The 9,457-nt window shown below is 49.7% G+C and overlaps 1 non-coding gene and 1 pseudogene across 2 annotated transcripts in view; one reads left to right on the forward strand and one right to left on the reverse strand.

Moving 5' to 3' along the window:
• Nucleotides 1-6,972, reverse strand: part of LOC146766799 (uncharacterized) — a 115,636-nt pseudogene extending 108,664 nt beyond the window's left edge. The window contains exon 1 of the transcript XR_014956845.1: nucleotides 1-6,972. This exon is cut by the window's left edge and continues 21,760 nt beyond it. The product of XR_014956845.1 is annotated as an uncharacterized LOC146766799 (transcript).
• Nucleotides 6,973-8,115: 1,143 nt separating this feature from the next.
• LOC146766800 (Nuclear RNase P) lies at nucleotides 8,116-8,428 on the forward strand. The gene has a single exon (XR_014957149.1).
• The last annotated feature ends 1,029 nt before the right edge of the window (nucleotides 8,429-9,457 follow it).

The following is a 9,457-nucleotide window of genomic DNA, read 5'->3' on the forward strand; positions in this document are numbered from 1 at the left end:
TCACCCATCCATAAAGGGAGAAACTCATGAGATTATTTGCAAGGTCCTCTCCAAACAAGTAACCCTTCCTACAGCACAGAAGCTGGCTCCAGATGAGAGAGAAGAGGCTGTAGGAGGCTGGGCAAGGAAAGCAGCTTTAAGATGCAGAGCACAGCATTGGAATTCTAAAAAAGAAAGCTATATATAAACATCTGTATTTGCAGGTACATGAAGCTCACCATTTTGGGGAAACACAGCACCACAGTGTGCTGGGAAGGCAGAGGCATAGAGCACAGTCCAAACAGATGTTTGCCTGACAGAGCCTCAGCACTGGGTTATGTTCCCAGGCTACCCTGGCAGCGACATCCAAGGAGAGGACAGATGGCAGCTCCACAGCAGAGCATTAGGACCATGACTCGTGTCTTTCTTCTAGACAAGGCTCTGGTGCTGCCAGCTTACAGCAGGCACTGAAGGAAGGGGTGATAAGTGGCCACCGTCTGGCCCAGAGGCGCTGGGGTGCCAAGCAGAGGGGAGAAGGAGGCATGGCTTCCACCCCTTTGACATTGGCACTGACCCAGTTGTGTCAGCGCCGCTCATCAGCCCATCCGTCATCCTGCTGGCTCCTGCCGGGGCCTCAGGACCTGCAAAGGTGGCTACACATGTTGGATTATTTGTCTTCTCAGGTTCTTGGGACAAGGGGCCTGACAGCCCTATTAGTTATCTCACAAAGCAGAGTCCTAACACATCCCCAGAGAGGACATGAAATAACCCCAGGGAATAAGAGAATGTCAGAACCACATGTCTCCCATTTTCCCAGGGAAAGGCAAAGCACCACTACAGCCTGAGAAATTAAATCCTTGCAAGAAGTATGCGGGGAAGAAACATGGAAGCTGAAGCTTTCACTCATCACCTGTCATCTTTCCTTAGCCAAAATTAAGTTCCTTCTGTAACAGGCAGGAGTCATCCCCATTTTCAGCACCAACCTTTTAAGCTTCATCCTGGGATGTGCCCAGGCTGGGAGACCTAAACTACTCCCGCACCAACCCCAACTAATCCTGCAGTCTTAAAGAAGGCACATCCTTGCTCTGGGAACCAGCCACCCACTCACACACACTGCTATGAAGAGGAAGAAACACTAATCCAACAGCCCAAAGAAGTCCTTCAAACCTACATGATGCCCACAGATCCTGGAAGCAGCAGGTAGGGCCCTGGACCTCTGTGCCAGAGGAAAACCAGGATAATATGGTTTTCATATATCACAACAACAGCTCATCAAGATGCTGAAAGCACCAGGCACAGAGGTCAAATGACTAAGAATTGTACTACAAGTCCTCAGAACACATCAGTGGGATGTCACATCATTTTATTCTAAAGAACAGCTAAAGAAGTGCCCTGCTCCCCACATTGCCAAACCAATGCTCCTCCAGCCAGTGCAAGTATTTCTAGTGCACACATACACCCAAGCCATGCATCAAGGCAGCTCCTGGCTTCCCACATAAGTTGGTTTTTAGGTAGGGATTCCACGTGAGTGATTATAGCCCAGCTTATCACTGTCACCCAAAGCTGCCCACCTGCCCTGCCAACACCTCCAGCAGAGCAGGATCCCAGCCAGCACCAGTTTCAGGATCTTCCCCAGCCGTTCAGGAAACAGACAGAATGCAGAGACTGAGCCAAGGTTTTGTAAAATAGAGCATGTCGTAGGTGGAGAGGAGGGGAAACATCTCTTTGAGCAAGTAATTTCAATTGCCTTGAGAAAACAAGTTGTTAAAATGATAGAAATAAATGGGTTGTTTGAGCAGCCTCTGAAATGCTTTCAGAGAAAGCTTCCAGGTAGGAACATTGATTGCAAATACTTATTAACTGCTCCTTCATTATCAAAGAGATGTGATACATATGTTTACAAATTTTGATACATTTTTATTAAACGTACTTAACTGTTTGGTTCTCTAAAGCTTCCCAGAAGAACCATCACCAAGCAACTCCCTAAACACAGCTTCCACTTCTGCACAGGCAGGCGTGGGCACCACGCTGAAGCATCTACCTGTACTGAGGAACATGTAGCACCATTGTTACACCCAAAATGGCTCTTTTGATCCCAGTCTCTCACTTCAGATGATGTGTGATAGGGTCACTCACCCACCCCTTTGTCCACTCCTGAAAGCCATCAGGCAAGAGATTGTAGGTCCCTCTAGCTCAGCCTCCTGTCTCTCACAGGAATTGGGCTTGATGCTAATGGTGAGAACTGAAAAGAAGGTGGAGGTGCTTTCCCAGGATGATTCTCCAGCTCCTAGCAGCTCAGCACTTACAAACTCTCAAGCTGTAAATTGCTTCAGGGCTGTGTTTAGGCCCATCATCAAGAGTTATCTGCCATGAAATTGCCAAGTTCCATTTTAAAGGCTCATGATATTTTTTGGCCGCCGCAGCATCCCAGGACAACACATTTCCAAGGCTGAATTAGTTCCACCCCCCCCCCCCCCTCCCCACCACAGAATGTAAAACTGTTTGATTTAAACCTGAAGTCCATTATTTTCTTACCCTGCAGGAAACAACAATTGCCTTCTAATCATCTTCTTGGGTGATTTTATCCATGTCTCAAGTCCTCCTTGTTGATGCTTTTCCCAAGCTGGTGAGTCCTGACCTAGGCTACCCTCAGATGGAAGCTGTGACACCAAGTTATATAAAGCACGGCTCCTTGCTCTTGCCAACATCTTCTCCAGCAGCAACATCAAGCGTGAGCAATGCCCTGTGCTGGGACAAGTGTTCCCCTCTGGGGCTCCTCCCTGGAGCTGCTCTTCCAGTGGAGAATCTGAAGGTCTGTTTATTTTAAACAGGCTAGAGAGAGGCACAGGCAGAAGATGGTTAAGGAGGATCCCTGCCTCAGGTCACTGCTTCAGCAAGAGACAAGATTTCCCTCTGAGAAAGCTGTGCCAGAGGGATGTACAGATTGTCACCTCCTGGCTACTTGGGCAGGAGTTTCTGTCCAGAGAAGAGGCATGATGCTGATGGCCAGATTCCTGCAGGCTTCCACAGCCTCCATCAGCCTGCTGGAAGAAGGGGGCCCCGCCAGCCCTTTTCCAATACTCCTGCCTGAGGACTGCAATGTCCCAGCCAGAAACAACCCTCTGAGTACACAAGAAGCACAGTGATGCTGGTATGGTCTGCAAGCTCCACCTGCCACAGAGACCACAGCCAGTCCACCAACACATTTTGTTTTCAGAAGCTGAAAACCCTGGTGTGCTGCCAAGTCGCGGATTCTTCATCATTAGCACCTTGCCTAAGAGCGCACATAGCACAGCTGGGGTTTGCAGGAGAAAATGGGAAATATCCTCTCTCCACATATGGCTGTTAGAGAACACTTCATCACAACAGGAAACCCAGCAGGGCCAAAAACAAAGACTCACAGGTACAAACTGACAGGCACAGTGCATCATCCCATGGCCTGCATTCCCCAGCAAACACCTCTTACCAGCTCAAGCCCTGGAAAAGCAGTTACACCTTTCTATACACATTGCCTCGGTGTTGTGATTTTCATACCACTAAAGACAGTGGTTTGTAGCAGCCAGGTGTGTTTGCACCTTCAGCATTGCTGCAGGGTTGCAAAATGGAACCAAACTCTTTGCCACAAAAGCTCAAGTCACCTGTGGGCCAAACCCAGCCTTACATCTCAGCCACACACATCTCTGCCAGATAAGGCAAATCATCAGTCCAAGAATGCCGTATCCTGCATCGCTCAATCCTAATCCAGCATCTGCAAATCCCACTGAGGTGGAACAGATCATCTCTGTCACCAGCAGTCAAGCACACAAAGCTTTGGGCTTGTCTGTACTGCCCAGGCATTATTTCCCCCACAGAGAGAGAATGCAGTGGAAGGACTTTTCAGACATACAGACCTCATCTCTCCCTCACTGCAACTGTGTGGTCCCAGGGGCCTTAATTATCCAGGATCCTTCTTGCAGGGAGCTGCTCTCTGGGAACATTTGCATGTTCGACTCCTCTGGACAAGTTCTGAAGCAGGCAGCTAATCCTCTCCCAGGTCTCAATGTCATATCAATTTTCCCGTTCGAAGCTGAGCTCTCTCCATCAGGGGTTTTAAACTAATGAGACGTACTGAGGCCTTCAACTCTGGGAATATCAAATGCAGTGGGATTCAATTTTGTTTGATTTTCCTGTGGTTTCCCCTTTGTAATTAACACCAGACAGCATGCAACCTCTCTTCACCCTACCACTGGATACCATCTCCTCTCAAGACAAACATGTCAGGAAAGGTGATGCTTCTAACCTATACTGCCAAAAGCGTAATAATTTTTTTTCTTCCTCCCCCCCAGCATGAATATAATCCACATCCTCACAGTACCATTCAGACCCTTAAATCTCCAAGAGCAGTGGCACAGATCCCTCAGGGTTCACAGCCCCTCCTACTTCTTATTCATAAGGATCATGCTCCAGAAACACTGGTGCATGGGCACAAGCTCTGAAGGGATTTAATGGGACAGTCTTTCCTAAAATCCTTAGAGGGCTGAGGATCTCCAATGTGCCCTAGCAAAGATGAGGAAATATGAATTATGGAATCATTAAGGTTGGAAAAGACCTCTAAGACTATCGAGTCCAACTGCATCTGTTTCCATATGAACCCTTTCCAAAGGCAGCCTGGTAGTCTTTCTACTACAGCAGGTTTTCCACACTGCTAAGACACAACAGCTGGCACTGACCATTGATTTGGAAATCACACAAGCCAATATCCACTTTAAAAAAAAAAAAAAAAAACTAAATTAACTCAGTTGTGCCACATCTGGCAGGACCTGTAAGAAAGGCAATCTGTTTGATCAGAGGGGTTTGGTACAGTCCCTCAGTGTAGCAAGGGGCTGCACAGCAAAATAACACGGTGCAAAAACCCAGTCAGCAAGAGGCAGCTCCTACAGGCACTGTTATATGAAGGTTTTGAGGGAGAGTGTGCATCTTTTAGTGTCCATTACCAGCATCCTATGGCCTCAATCCAGCAGAAATCCCTGCAGAAGGGCTCTCCTGCAACCTCTCTAGACAGAGAACACCTGAGGGCAGGAAGGGAAGATAGTGCTCTAAGCAAAAACAGGTCAGATCTGCATTACACTGAGTGAAGCAGATCCTTCTCCACAGTTAGGAAAATAAAGGTCACCAACCAACCATTCATACATCTTGACCCAGGGCTCTCACTGCAGGAGCTACATCAGGGTTCAGAACAAGACCTGGGGTTGTCTCTGCCATTCAAGCATGTATATTAAATATACTCTTTTTAAAGGCACAGCATACTGCGTGATCTATTCTAAATCAGCATGTAAAATACCTCATTTTTCAAAGAAAAATCTGTTTTGTTTACTGTAACTCAGTTGTCACCTTGACTTTTCTACACAGGGTAGCAGAAGCTGGAAGGGACTCACCTGGAGTAATGCAGTCTGCAAATTTAAAATCATGCTCTTCCTTTGTGTATCTATAACAGCCACACTCCATTTCTTATAGCGATTTCCATACCAACAGCCCAAAATGACCATTTCAAGAGATGCTGCATCGCATCTGCCCTCACCCCAGTTCCACCTTGGAAAATATTCAGGTTAGGAAAATATGAGGTTCATTAACTGAACCATTTGCCACCTGAAGCTGCAACCAACAAACTCTCCCACACCTGCAGCACCCCTATGGATGTTTGAGGGATGAATCCCTCCCCTGTTAATGCTCTCAGTGCTGTGTCCCTGCTTTGGACAACACCAGCCCAGCCTCTTGCTGCTGTGCCAGGAGCCTGCAAGTTCCAAATGTTGAGCAGCACCTCGGAGCAGAGTTCAGCAACACTTTATTATCACTCCATCGCAGAGTTCCCCACACTGCCTGGCAGCTCCAAATGAGCCCTCCACGCTGTGACAGCACCAGGACCACCGAGGTTTCATCAATATTCATGTCCCAGTGACACTCCAGAGAGCAATGGATCTGTTTTCACCAGCAGATCATTAAACAAAAGGAAACGAGTGACCTCACAAGACCAGCTGCATCACTGATGTCACCAGGAGCTGAAGGGACAGACAGGGTCATCACCCAGCACTTCTTTTAATAAATAACAGCTCTAAATGAGCATGGCCTTGCCATGCCCAGTGGGATCCACATGGGACTGGAAGCATCAGGGACAGAGATGCCCAAACTGCCATGTCAGGCACAGCAGTGCCTCCCCTCAGCAACCCTGACCAGGGGGATGCTGATGGAGGAAGCAACAGCCAGCAAAACAGGGCTGTAAATCTGAATTTAACTGCTGTTTCAGGCACAGTTAGCCCAGTGCAGGGAACACACACAACTCCCTCCAAGAGCAGTAGCATTTAGGAGCACCCCAGGGCTTCCTGGAATGCTGCATGCCAGCTCAGGGTGTTTAGCAGAGAGCTTTCCCAGGCTGCAGTACAGCACTCCACGTGCAGAGATTGGATTACGGACCCTAATTGCTGCCATCCATCACGTTAACAATTAGCATCATGTTAATGCATTTCCACTGCTCTCGGGAGAGGATGGAGAAGGAAAAGGGAGTCTTAGTCCCAGTTTACCTCGAGTTCACTGGGAGGCCACAAGAAAGCAACTCGCAGGCAAACTTTCCACATATACAGGTTCCTTGTGATATTCCCAACCTCTGAAAAAAAACAAAGCCCCACAGGAAAAAAATCAGCTTCCTTCAGCCCTCTTAATCCAAGCAGACAGCTGCCCTACTTCCATGTTCCCACATAAATAATGAAATAGCTAATGGAAAATCACCCCTCACCAAAAATGAGACTACCTTGGGTGGAAGATGCCACAGACTCTTTTCTTAGTTCTTTAACTGATGTTGATACCCAAGACAGGTGCATCAGTTAAGGCTGATTCAGCCTCTAAACTCTTCTGTGAGCCTTGATCTCCAAATGTCCAAACGTGGTATCAAGAGAGCAACAGGCAAGCAAAGAACCTCCTGTACTTCACATGCATGGCTGCTCAGTGAGTCTAAGGGAATTTGCAGCACACTCTTCTTCAGAAAAGTTTTGCTATTTGACTCCTTACAACCTCAGGGGGATGAAGTGCAGAATCAGAAACCAAAAACCTGAGCAGCAAACCTAAAATCATAGGATTTATTTCTACAGTTATTCGCCAGATCTGCAACTTCCACAAGCAAGAAGTCTCCTGTATTTATAATTTTTCTCTGAAAAAGAGATTGCCTGAGCAACAGGATAGACCATGTTCACTCTTGGAAGAGCAGGATGTCTAAGCCCTGAGGCGAGAGATTTGCACACTCACACCCCTCTAAACCAACTCAAAGGACCTTAGGGCAGCAAAAAGTCTCTGCCAGGCCAAAAAGCAACATACTGACCACCCAAAGAGCTGCCCAGCTGAAGGTGTGTGGGTGCACAGCTGCAGGACACAGAGCAGTGAGGACATCCCAGAATTCCTAATCCCAGAATTAGGCACCCATCCTCAGGAAACCCACTGGAATTGTGCGCTGCAGTTAGCCAGGCTCACCCCAGGGCAGTATCCCAGGAGTTAGCCAGGCCCTGGAAGAAGGGACAGCCAGGTGACAGCACCTGGATCACCCCACGCAGGTGCCCCGAGTTTACCTGATACCCTGATATATTAAAAGCCAGCAGCGCCTGCACTGTGGCCGTGGTTAAAGCACGCACACACTGAGCTGGCCCCGCCAGCCCGCCCCTGGAGCTGCCCAGGGCCCTGCACTCCACCCAACAGCCCGCTACCAGCAGGGCTTGGACCGCAGCTCGGATCAGCGGGGCACGAACCCCACAGTCCGCCACGAGCGGCCACAGCCCCACATCCCTTCACGAGGGGATTCCCCACCCCACAGCCCAGCCCAGGCAAGCTTTAGGCTCGCAGTCCTTCAGCCGGAGATCCACAGCCTGTCGCGGGCAGGCTGCAGCCCCACCGCCCGCCCCAAAAGCTCGCGCAGCCCCTCAGGCAGCGGCTCCGAGCCCCGCCATGCGCCTGCGCTTTTACCCTCACACGAGACACGCCCCATCCCCTTCCGACCAATGGGCGACTCCAAATCAGCATATCCTGCAGTGCACGCTGGGTAGAGCCAGCGTCTCACCCTAAGCTGGAAGAAGCGCTGTGGCGAGCCTTTATATAGACACTGAAGCGCGCGGAGCAGCGTCCGGGGGAAGCTCACTGCCGAGGCCACCCACGGGGTGCGCGTCACCCGCGGCCCGCCTCGGGGAAGGTCTGAGGGAAGGGCCGCCCGCGGCCCCAGCAGGGCCCCGCCCGCGACGGGCGGGTGAGCCACCAGCAAGGGGGGGCGCCGCGCGGGCCGGCCCGGGCAGGAGAAGCCGCGGCGGTCCCTGCGCGGGCCCCGGCGGATGCTCGTGGCCCCGCGGTGCTTTGAGACAGACTCACGGCCGGCGCGCTGAGTCCAATGGGTGAGGTGGGGCGCTGCCCCATAACCCAATTCAGACTACTCTCCCCCGGACACCTTTTGGTTCCGCTTTCTCGCCGTCCTCCTGGTGTGCCACGCTCCCGGTACTAAAACCGACCGCAGCATTTATTATCGTAAAAAGAAAGGCCTCGAACGAGGGGTGCCGCAGGTCGAGCAGCAGCGTTCCCATCGAGGAGCAGGCAGCGCCAGCGCTGGGTCTTCCTGAGGAGCGATGTCTCCGATGTTCCAGGTGGAGCGGCACAAATTCACTGGGGCAGATGCCCCTTTTATCCTGTTTTTTTATTATTATTATTATTATTTGTTTGGTTTTTTTTTGTTTGCTTGTTTTGGTTTTTTTTTTCTTCCCTTTGGCTTGGTTTCTGTTTGGATCCTTCATTTCTATGGAGGCTTAAGGTCCTTGCTTGCCCCGCTTCTGTCCAGGCTGGCTGGTTCCGCTGGGAGGATGGTGCACTTTACTCAGCGTACCATATTGCACCTGAGTACCGTATTTCTTAAAACTACCCTTTTAACCCCTTTACAACAGTGCATACTTAACAATTATCAACTACTTTACAACAGTTTCTGACCTATTTTTAACACTCCCACCCCCATTTCTACCCTCCTCACCACCCCCAGACACCTCAATGTTCCACTCCTCCCCCTATTTATTACTGACTTCAACACCCCAAACCTGGAGCCCAGCAGAGGGCAACGAAGATCATCAAGGAGCATCTCGCTCATGCGGAAAGGCTGAGTGAGTGAAGAGGGGGGACTTCATTAAAATATCTGTGTATAAATACCTACATGTTAGCAAAGAAAGCTAAAAAGAAATATTGCACTGGACTTCAGGAACTACACATAAGGGACAGGAACAATGAGATAGGTAAACCAGACCTAAATTTTGTGGAAGAGGAAGGTAGAGGCATGTGTTCCCACCTGGATTGCCAAATTACTCACCTCCCTCCCAGCCTCATGCCCCCCATTTATTGACTTTTAAATCCAGAAAACTCTGCCTTATTTTACAACACCCTCCACCAACCAGGCCAACCACTGCTACCCCATCCAAAATAACCACAAATGCCA

The sequence above is a fragment of the Lonchura striata genome, chromosome 8 (genome assembly GCF_050655825.1).
Source record: "Lonchura striata isolate lonStrDom1 chromosome 8, ASM5065582v1, whole genome shotgun sequence".
NCBI lineage: Eukaryota > Metazoa > Chordata > Aves > Passeriformes > Estrildidae > Lonchura > Lonchura striata.